The sequence below is a fragment of the Nicotiana sylvestris genome, chromosome 6 (assembly GCF_000393655.2).
Source record: "Nicotiana sylvestris chromosome 6, ASM39365v2, whole genome shotgun sequence".
NCBI lineage: Eukaryota > Viridiplantae > Streptophyta > Magnoliopsida > Solanales > Solanaceae > Nicotiana > Nicotiana sylvestris.
This window is the reverse complement of record NC_091062.1, coordinates 71,047,152-71,056,743: the sequence shown is the minus strand read 5'-3', so window position 1 is coordinate 71,056,743 and position 9,592 is coordinate 71,047,152.

The following is a 9,592-nucleotide window of genomic DNA, read 5'->3' as shown; positions in this document are numbered from 1 at the left end:
TATCTGCTTAATTGTTAAAAAAGCATTTCATGAAGTTTAAACTGAACTAAATGACTTTACATATCTTCACTGATTTACTGTTTCTACTGGTTTTACTGCTTCATTATAGCCTGTAATGTGCCTTACATGTTTTCATATCTCTCAATCATTTATTTATGATTATTACTCACTAAGTTGGAGTACTCACTTTACTCCTTGCACCTAGTGTGCAGATTCAGGCGTTGCTGATCCTACTAGGACGAGTTGAGAGCTCCCGGCAGACTTCGGAGTCCACGAGGTAGCTGATTGGCGTCCGCAGTCCCGTGTTTCTCCCCCTTTTATCTCATTTATATCTCTTTATTAGTTATTCTATAATGGTTCAGTAATCATTCCCGATTGTAGCGAACTGATAGATGCTCATGACTAGTGATACCCCGATATCGGGCTGTGTTGGGTTGTATTCCGCAAGTTGTTTTGTATTGTCACTACTTACTTTTGGATTTATATCATGTTTAAGACTAAATGCTTATTGTTTAATTGCTTAAAACTGAATCGAAAATGTGTCGACTGGCCTTGTCTTCACGAGAGGCGCCATCACGACTGAGTCCGGGTTTGGGGTTGTGACACTATCAAAAAGATATACCTACTAGATGACATCAATAACAAGAAGACATCATAAAATTTTCATAGATAAATGATTGAGTAGAGTTGAACCATCCCCACATTTGGACTATTCATCCTCCTGGATGAACAATTTAAATGTTACTGACCAATGTTTCTTATTTCATTATTATTGAGAAAGTTAAAATCAACTTCAAAGTTTCCAATCTCATCGCGTCGCAAAGGAATAAAGGGTCCCTCACCAATAAAATCAGCTGGACTTACTTTTTGTGGAACGAACATTGTCAGAGATGCTGACGGTATTGGCAATGAATGCTCCGGAGTTGGAAACAATCTCGCCCCTTGGAGACTGCTACTTCCTTGATCTACAAAAGAATAGTGCTGAAAATTTGGATTGTCAAAGCATTTCACAACATTAATAACATGGCGCGTGAAATTTCCAATCATATGGATGGTGGGGGAAGTGGCTGCAAATTCATTTCGCAACGTCTGATAAAGGAAATATGGAAAACTTTTAGCTTCTGCTAATTCATTCAGGACATGTGTCATATTTGCCGCTAACCTTTCCTCACGGATTTTTTGTTTACTTTTTTAATTGTCCAATTATTTTTTCATTTCAGCTTGTCCGTGTAGCAAGTGATTCATACAAGTCATAACATCATGTGAAGAAGCACTTGCATTTTAATTTTCTGGCTTTGTTGGCCCTCGAGGAGGTTTTAAAGAATTCAAGTAACTCTTCTCTATGAGATAACCATTTCGCAATTCAGCAAAACCTTCTGTTTCTACCTTAAATAATTTCTCCATGCGAGTGATTGTCGATGGAAAGTATAGGTGTTCACAATCGTCTCTAAAATGACAATTTATCATTCCATCAAAAATCATCTGCCTAACGTTATTCGGTAAATTCTTTCTAATGGCATACAACCAAAGGACCCTTTTCAAATTATAATTTGAATTGCTCATATATGGAATTGAACGAGAACTTACGAACTTCCCCCATGTACTTCTTGTTTCTCTCATACTTGACCCTACTAGTTGTGAAGGATATTCTTCTATTTTTGAAATTAACTGTCACGACCCAAAATTTCCATCGTTGGGACCGTCATGGCGCCTAATATTTCACTTGCTAGGTAAGCCAATGTTAGAGGATTCTTAATGCCAACCTTAGACAATTTCAATAATAAGAGCAATTAAGCTAAATAGAAGTTAAAAGTGATTTGCGGAATCACATAAGACCATAACATCCGATACATTTAGGATTTGGAGTCACAACACACGAGCTACTATGATTTTCTACAAATAGAGTCTAAAAGAAAATACATTATTGTGGAAGAAAAGAAACAGTAAAATAATAAGACTAGGAAGAGACTTCAGGGTCTGCAGACGTCAGTAGATCTACCTTGGGTCTCCTGACGAGCATGTCCAGCTGTTAATCTCACGATCAACTAAGGCCAGAACTAAAATTTGCACAGAAGTGTAGTGTCTAGTATCAGTACAACTGACCCCATGTACTGGTAAGTGTCAAGCCTAACCTCGACGAAGTAGTAACGAGGCTATGACAAGATGCGTAAATAATGAACCTGTGCAATTTAACAGTATATGCACAAAATTAACAACCAATAGAAGCTAGACAAGTAATATCGGGAGGGTGACATGCTGAGGGGGATACGAGATAAGAGAATCACAGCAGGAATGATAACCAGAATAGTCAATATTCCTTGAACAAATGAAAATGATTAGACACAATAAAGGAAAGTGCACGGCATCACCCTTCGTGCTTTTACTCTCATCCTCACCATATAAATTAATAGAAATGACACGATATCACCCTTCGTGCTTTAACTCTCGTAACATGGCACAACAGCACCCTTCGTGCATTAACACTCATAATATGGCACGACATCACACTTCGTTCATTAAAACTCACATACGGCACATCATCACCCTTCGTGCATTAACACTCTCCCTTACCACATAATAATGAACAAGTAAAAACAGGGAGATAAGATCAATAAATATCAGCCTTACTTCAACAATGGTCCCACAATACCAATCTCAACTCGGAATCCATAATCAATTATCACCAAAGCTCATAAACATGATAAGAACGATCAATTTAGCAATTAACTAGTCTAAGCATAGATAATATGATCAAGGAAAGCAACAATTACAAAGAACAAGTCCCACCTGCATGCTATAACCTGACAACAACGCATAAGTATTTGTCACCTCACATATACGTTGTACCCAATGTCTAAACACGTAGAAAATAGGCAAATAAGACTAATCCCTCAAGTCAAAGTTAACCATGACACTTACCTTGCTTCAAAGACCAAACTCAAAGCTCAACCACCACTTTGCCTTTCAAATAAGCCTCCGAACTAATAGAATCTAGGAATTTACCAATCAAACGATTCAAATTAAGCCTTAGGAACTACCCACGATTGTAAAGAATTCAATTTAGGTCATTATTGAAAAAGTCAACAAAAGTCAACACCCGGGTTTGCTTGGTCCAAACATGAAATTTGGACCACAATCCGAGTACATATTCACCCCCGAGCCTGGTTATATAATTTGTTTTGGAATCCGACCTCAATTTGAGGTCTAAATCCCTATTTTTCAAAAATCCATATCTCTACCAAAAACCCCAATTCCCATGATGAAAAATCTAGATTTCAGGTTAAAATCTTAGGAAAAGTAGCGAAAGATTGAAAGAAACTAGTTTAGAATCACTTATCAATGATTTGGGGAAGAAAAGTTCTTTGAAAAATCGCTTCTAGGGTTCTTGAGTTTGAAAATTTGAAGAATGAACCTAAAATCCTGTCTAAGTTATATCTGATCAGTTGCAGGTGTCGCATTTGCGACCTGGGGTTCGCAAATGTGAGCCCCGCAAATGCGAAGAACCTATCGCAAATGTGAAGGTCTCCTCATCCCTTCTTTCATCGCATTTGTGATGAATAGTTTGCAAATGCGAACTCTGATCCTTCCGCAAATGCGACTCTTTGATCGCATTTGCGATCACTGCCTACCCTGCGAAGATTTGTTTGCAATTGCGAACTCTGGCCTCCCCAGCTAGTCTTCGCAAATGTGATGAGTAGATCGCAAATGTGATTCCATCAGTAGCTGCAAATGCGATGATTGACCTCACAATTGCGAGGTCTAAGGCCTACAACAAAAATCTAACACACACCAGCAATGTTCTAAATCCAATTTTCACTATGTAGCCTATCCGAAGCTTACCTGATCCCTCAGGGCTCTAAACCAAAAGTGCACACATGTCTAAAAACATCCTACGAACTTGCTCGCATGATCAAATCACCAAAATAACACCTAGAACTTTGCGTAGATAGAAAAGTACCGGGGCTGGTAAAAAGATGGGGATATCTACTCCGCATCTCCAACTCGGACTCCTAAGTAGCTGCCTCGACGGGCTGGCCTCTCCATTGCACTCGAACTGAAGGATAACTCTTCAATATCAACTGACGAACCTACCGGGCCAGAATAGCCACCGGCTCCTCCTCATAAGTCAAATCCTTGTCCAACTGGACAGAGCTAAAATCTAGCACATGAGACGGATCACAGTGGTACTTCCGGAGCGTGGACACATGGAATACCGGATGAACTGGTGACAAACTAGGTGGCAATGCGAGCTTGTAGGACACCTCACCCACTATCTGAAGAATCTCAAAATGTCCGATATACCTAGGACTCAACTTGCACTTCTTTCCAAACCTCATTACACCCTTCATGGGTGAGACACGGAGCAACACTCTCTCTCCGACCATGAATGCAACATCACAAACCTTACGGTTGGCATAACTCTTCTGCCTGGACTGAGTTGTGCGAAGTCTATCCTGAATGATCTTAACCTTATCCAAGGCATCTTGTTATAATGACTCGCCTGGTCATTTTGAGAAATTAAGCTTTGTTCGGCAATGTAAGGTCTAGAACAACTTCATAATATGAGTATCGACTTGCGTGCATGGTTGAATTCAGTTAACAGATGGTTCAAAGTCTAATTGGAAGAACGAATCTAGTTTTGGAAGTTTAAATGGTTAGAATTTGACCGAAATTAGACTTTTAATTAAACGGCCCCGGAATGGGTTTTGGGTGATCTCAATAGCTTCGTATGGTGATTTTAGACTTAGGCGTGCGTCCGGATTTGGATTTGGAGGTCCGTAGGGTAATTTGAGGCGTGTCGGCGAAAGTTGGAAAAGTTGAAGTTTGGAAAGTAGAGAAGTTTGACCCATAGTTGACTTTTGTGATATCGGAGTCGGAATGAGATTCTGAGAGTTGGAGCAGCTCCGTTATGTAATTTTGGACTTGTCTGCAAAATTTAGCATCAGTCCGGGTTGATTTGATAGGTTTCGGCACAAGTTTTCGAAGTTGGAAGATTGAAAGTTTATAGTTCGATTCATGGTGTGATTCGTCGTTTCGGCGTTGTTTGATATGATTTGAGACCTCGAGCGAGTCCATGTTAGGTTATATGACTTGTTTGTGTGTTTAGACGGGGACCCGAGGGACTCGGGTGCGTTTCGGGTGTGTTTCGAATCGTTTTGGGCTACTTTGCATGCTGATTATCTGATATCTGATATCTGGTGCTGTTCTTCACGTTCGCGAGGAGCCTCTCGCGTTCGCGAAGAAGAATTTGGCTTCTGGAAGTTTCTTCTTCGTGTTCGCGAAGAAGGAAATCTCGGTTGCACAGGTCTGACTTCGGAGGCTCATATCTCACAATCTATAAGGAATTTTAAGATGATCCAAAAACAACACTTGTAGCTCTTTGTGTCTAGTTTTCAGAAATGTAAATTAATTGGCATTAAGATTTGCGTACAAAATATTATGGTAGTTACGCTACAGGCTGCCCGGGGAGAAATTGAAAATCTCTGCTGCAAAGGGTTGACATTGGAAGCTTATATCTCGCAACATATAATGAATCAAGAAATGCGCAATCTATGAAATTATAGCCCTTGGTGTCTAGTTTGCAGAACATTACACCATTTGTCATTTGGAGTTGTGTGCAAAACGTTATAGCCATTATACTAAGGGCTGTCTGGAATGAGTTTGGAAATCGCTGACGAGGAATTTGGTCATCGCGAATGCGAGAAAAGGATCGCGAACGCAAAGAAAACCCCCTGGGCAGGCAGAATATATTCCCTAATCGAGGTTAGACCATTTTATTCATATCTTGACTTGTGTAGCTTAGTTTTGAGTGATTCTTTGAGGGGTTTTCACACAAATCGATTAGGTAAGTGTTCTTCACCTAGAATCTAACATATTCCATGATTTTATCTTCATTTTCATCATTTAATTTGTGTTTTGGGTTGGGAAAAATGTTGGTTTTTGAAGAAAATTCCAAAAATGAAAAATCATGATTTGAGGGACCAAATGGTATCGGAAATTGATAATTTTTTTATGGTTGAACTTGTACCGAAATGGGTATTCGGTTTTTGTAAAATTTGTCGGGTTCTGATGTGCGGGCCTGGGGGGTCGACTTTTGGACTGATTTTTGGAATTTGTTAAATAGTGCGACTTTATAATCCGAAATAGTTTCTTTTGTGTTTTATTTGTACTTTGAAGTTAATTTGGTTAGATTCGAGCCGTCCGGAGGTCTTTTCACCTGAGAAGTGCATTTTAGAGTATCGGTTTGTCATCTTTGAGGTAAGTATCTTGTCTAACCTTGTGTGGGGGACTTCCCCTTAGGATTTGAGTCTGCTATGTTGATTGTCATTCGTGTACGCGAGGTGACGAGTGCATAATCGGACTTATTTGTGGAAAAATTGGCCTTTTAGGGTCCTTAGGTCCTTATATTCACTGTGTATGAATACGTACTTGATATGCTTGAGTTTTTCACTTACTAGTTTCACTTCTACATGCTCTAATTGGAATTAATTGCTTATGATTCATTCTTATTGGCTATTTGACTCTTATTTTGCTTAATTGAAGATTTTTACCTCTTCTACTGTCATGCTATCTTTCATAACTGTTTGTCTTTATTGGAAATCATTATTATCTCCCCTGTAATTGTTTAGTCTTAATTGAGGTTATGATTATCTTCCCGCCGCTCATTCTTAATTGAAATTGTTGTATGTTCTTCGTAAATTGCCCAACCTTAAAAGAAGTTTAGATATCCTATATTTAGTTGACATTTCCTTATTTGGAATTATTTGATCCGTGTTAGCTTTCTTGTTGTTGAATTACATTTTGTGAGATCGTTGCTTCATATTATTTTTTTCCTTGCTGAGCTGTTGTTATTACACTTAGTATTCTCTATTGTGGTTATTCCTTGTGATCTAGTTTTACCATCTCCTTGTGATCGAAAGTTCTTGAGTTGATTTACTTGTCGTGTTCTTATATATATTGTCATTGTTGATGTTGTACTTATTGTGGTGGTGCACGAGGTTTCTGCCGTGCGGTTGTTGATATTGTGATGTACGAGGTTTCTGTCGTGTGGTTGTTGTTATGGGGTTGCACGAGGTTTCTGCCGTGCTATTGCTACTATTGATATATAGCACATGCGACGTGACAAGACAGGGTATGTATATATATATGCTTATATGTGGGTTGCGCATTTGGTGAGACAAGGTGGGAACATTATGATGCACGTTGGCGGAACAAGGCGGGCACTTATTATGTTATTATTTGCACGCGTGGCGAGATAAGGTGGGCTATGTTAGGGATTGATTGTGATGATTTGTGATGGATGTTGATACCCAATTTTTCCCTATATATTTTAAATATGCATAAATACCTTAAAAATAGCATATATATGCATATATAAGCATGCACAAGGTTTTTATAATTTTTCCATAATTTTAAGGGTTTAAATTGATTTATTTCCTCCCCTTTTATTCATAAAAACTCCAATAATTATTTCTAAAATTAATGTTATGATAATTTATTTGTTTGATTTCTATACTTATACCAAAATATGGCTAATATAATTTTTATTTATTTTTGTAATTATATTTAGTATTTTTAAGCTAAATTGCATATAATTGCAATGTTAGCCCATTTTAAGGTATAATTATATTTTATTTGTGTAAAATTGGTCCCTATATTTTAGAATGTTAACTATGTATTTTAAATCATTTTGGAACATTAAATTACTTTCCAGAAATTACCTATTATTTATTGTAAATTAAAATAGGGAAAGTGGCTATTTAAATAGTAGCCAGATTTGGTTTTCAATTGTAGCCCAAACTAGACCTAATCCCCAGCCCAATTTCCTATTAAATAACCCAAACCAGACCCTATAAACCCTTACCCAAACCCAGAACCCACCTACCCGGTTGAATCCTGACCGTTGATCTCCTAGATCAACGGTCCACACATACCCTTTTCTTTTTAATTCCTAAATGACCCCCTAACCCTACTCATTTCCAAACCCCCGCTGCCTTCAGATGCTCTTGTCTCCCTTCTCTTTCAACCTAACCCTAATAATTCTTCAACTACCGCCTCCTTCTCCGGTCATCTTCGGCGACTACCTTTCAACCCCAAGCCTCCAATGGTCACTCCACTGCCTTGTTCATCATCTCTAAGGCCTTCAAGGGTCCTGGGCCATGCTGATTTAGATCTAGGGTTTCTATTTTTGTTATTCATGGCTTCTCCGGTGTGATTTTGGGCAAAATCACACCTTATATGTTACGATCGGTGAAGTTTACAACAAGTTCTTTTGTTTCTATCCAGGTTTCCTTTGAAACCCTAACTCTCGTCTGAATCTCTCATATATGTGCTATTTTTATGCTTTACGTCTGTTTCTTCCTTTGTTTTGCACTATTCTCGAACTTCTTCTGAAAGACCCTCAGCTTTAAACCATTTTACTTTCTTTAAAAATTAGGGTTTCTCGGAGTTTCTTCTACACTTGTTTAAACCGATTTTTCTTTATGATTAAACCTCTTTCCTTGCTTATTTTGACTGATCTTATGTTCCTATTGCTTCTTAACTCGACTCTGTAAAAAGCCCTAATTTTTCAAGATCTTCTTTGCTTTGGTTCTATGTGTTAGCATGATTACCTAATTTTGTTAAGTTTCTGTTGGTTACCATGCTTCGAATGGGTTTTCTATTGAGTCTTTAGCCTACCTATGTCACTTATGTATGATTGTGTTCATCTCTTGCTTTTTTCTGTCGATATGGCTGACCTTGCCTGTTGCTACGCCTATTCGTTCCCCTCTATTTATAAGTTGAAGTACAGAATCATGACTCCCTCTTGATTGATTCTGATTTCCTTAATTTATGGTTTGAATGCAAGATTTTCTTTCAAAACCCTAAAATTCTACTCGTCTGTTTAAATTGACTGATTCCATTTCCTTATTTGTTGTGATACTTCATTCTTACTGAATCCATTCCTTAATTGGTATATTATGAACTAATACCCAATCATATGCTCTATACTTTTACTACCCCTTATATGGTAAAATCAGTCTTTCTCAATTGATTTTCTTTCCTTGGTTATCCTTGTTGGTATCCGTTTAAGCTGTGATTCCTTGATTAAAGGGGAGTACTTGTATTAATTGGATTCTAATTGTGATTACTTCCATAATTATGCTAAACCTTTACTTGTTACCTTATTTTCTGCCTATTTTCAAAACTATAAATACCCTAAGTCTTTCATTAACAGACGAACACTTGATTTTCAAAACTACCTCTCTTACTAAAAATCTCTGCTCTCCCCTCTCTCCTGTGCTATTTGCTGCTATTAGCCGGCTGCAAGCCAAGGCTAATCATTTGTGCTCTCTTGTTCATTCATTCTGATTACTTCTCTCTTCACTGGTATGTCCTAGTTTTAATTTAAAGCCTAAAAAACAACATGCTTTTCTTATTGTTTTAGTTTCTCTTATTTCTAGTCTGCTTCTACTTGTGGGTCTGTTGTGAAACTTGTTGTTAAATTACATTATCATCATGTTGTTATGTCTCCCCTTCTATTCCCTTATGTGTGTTTCAAAGCATGCCTTGTCAGTTGTCTTTTACTTACTTTGTACTTACCATCTTATGG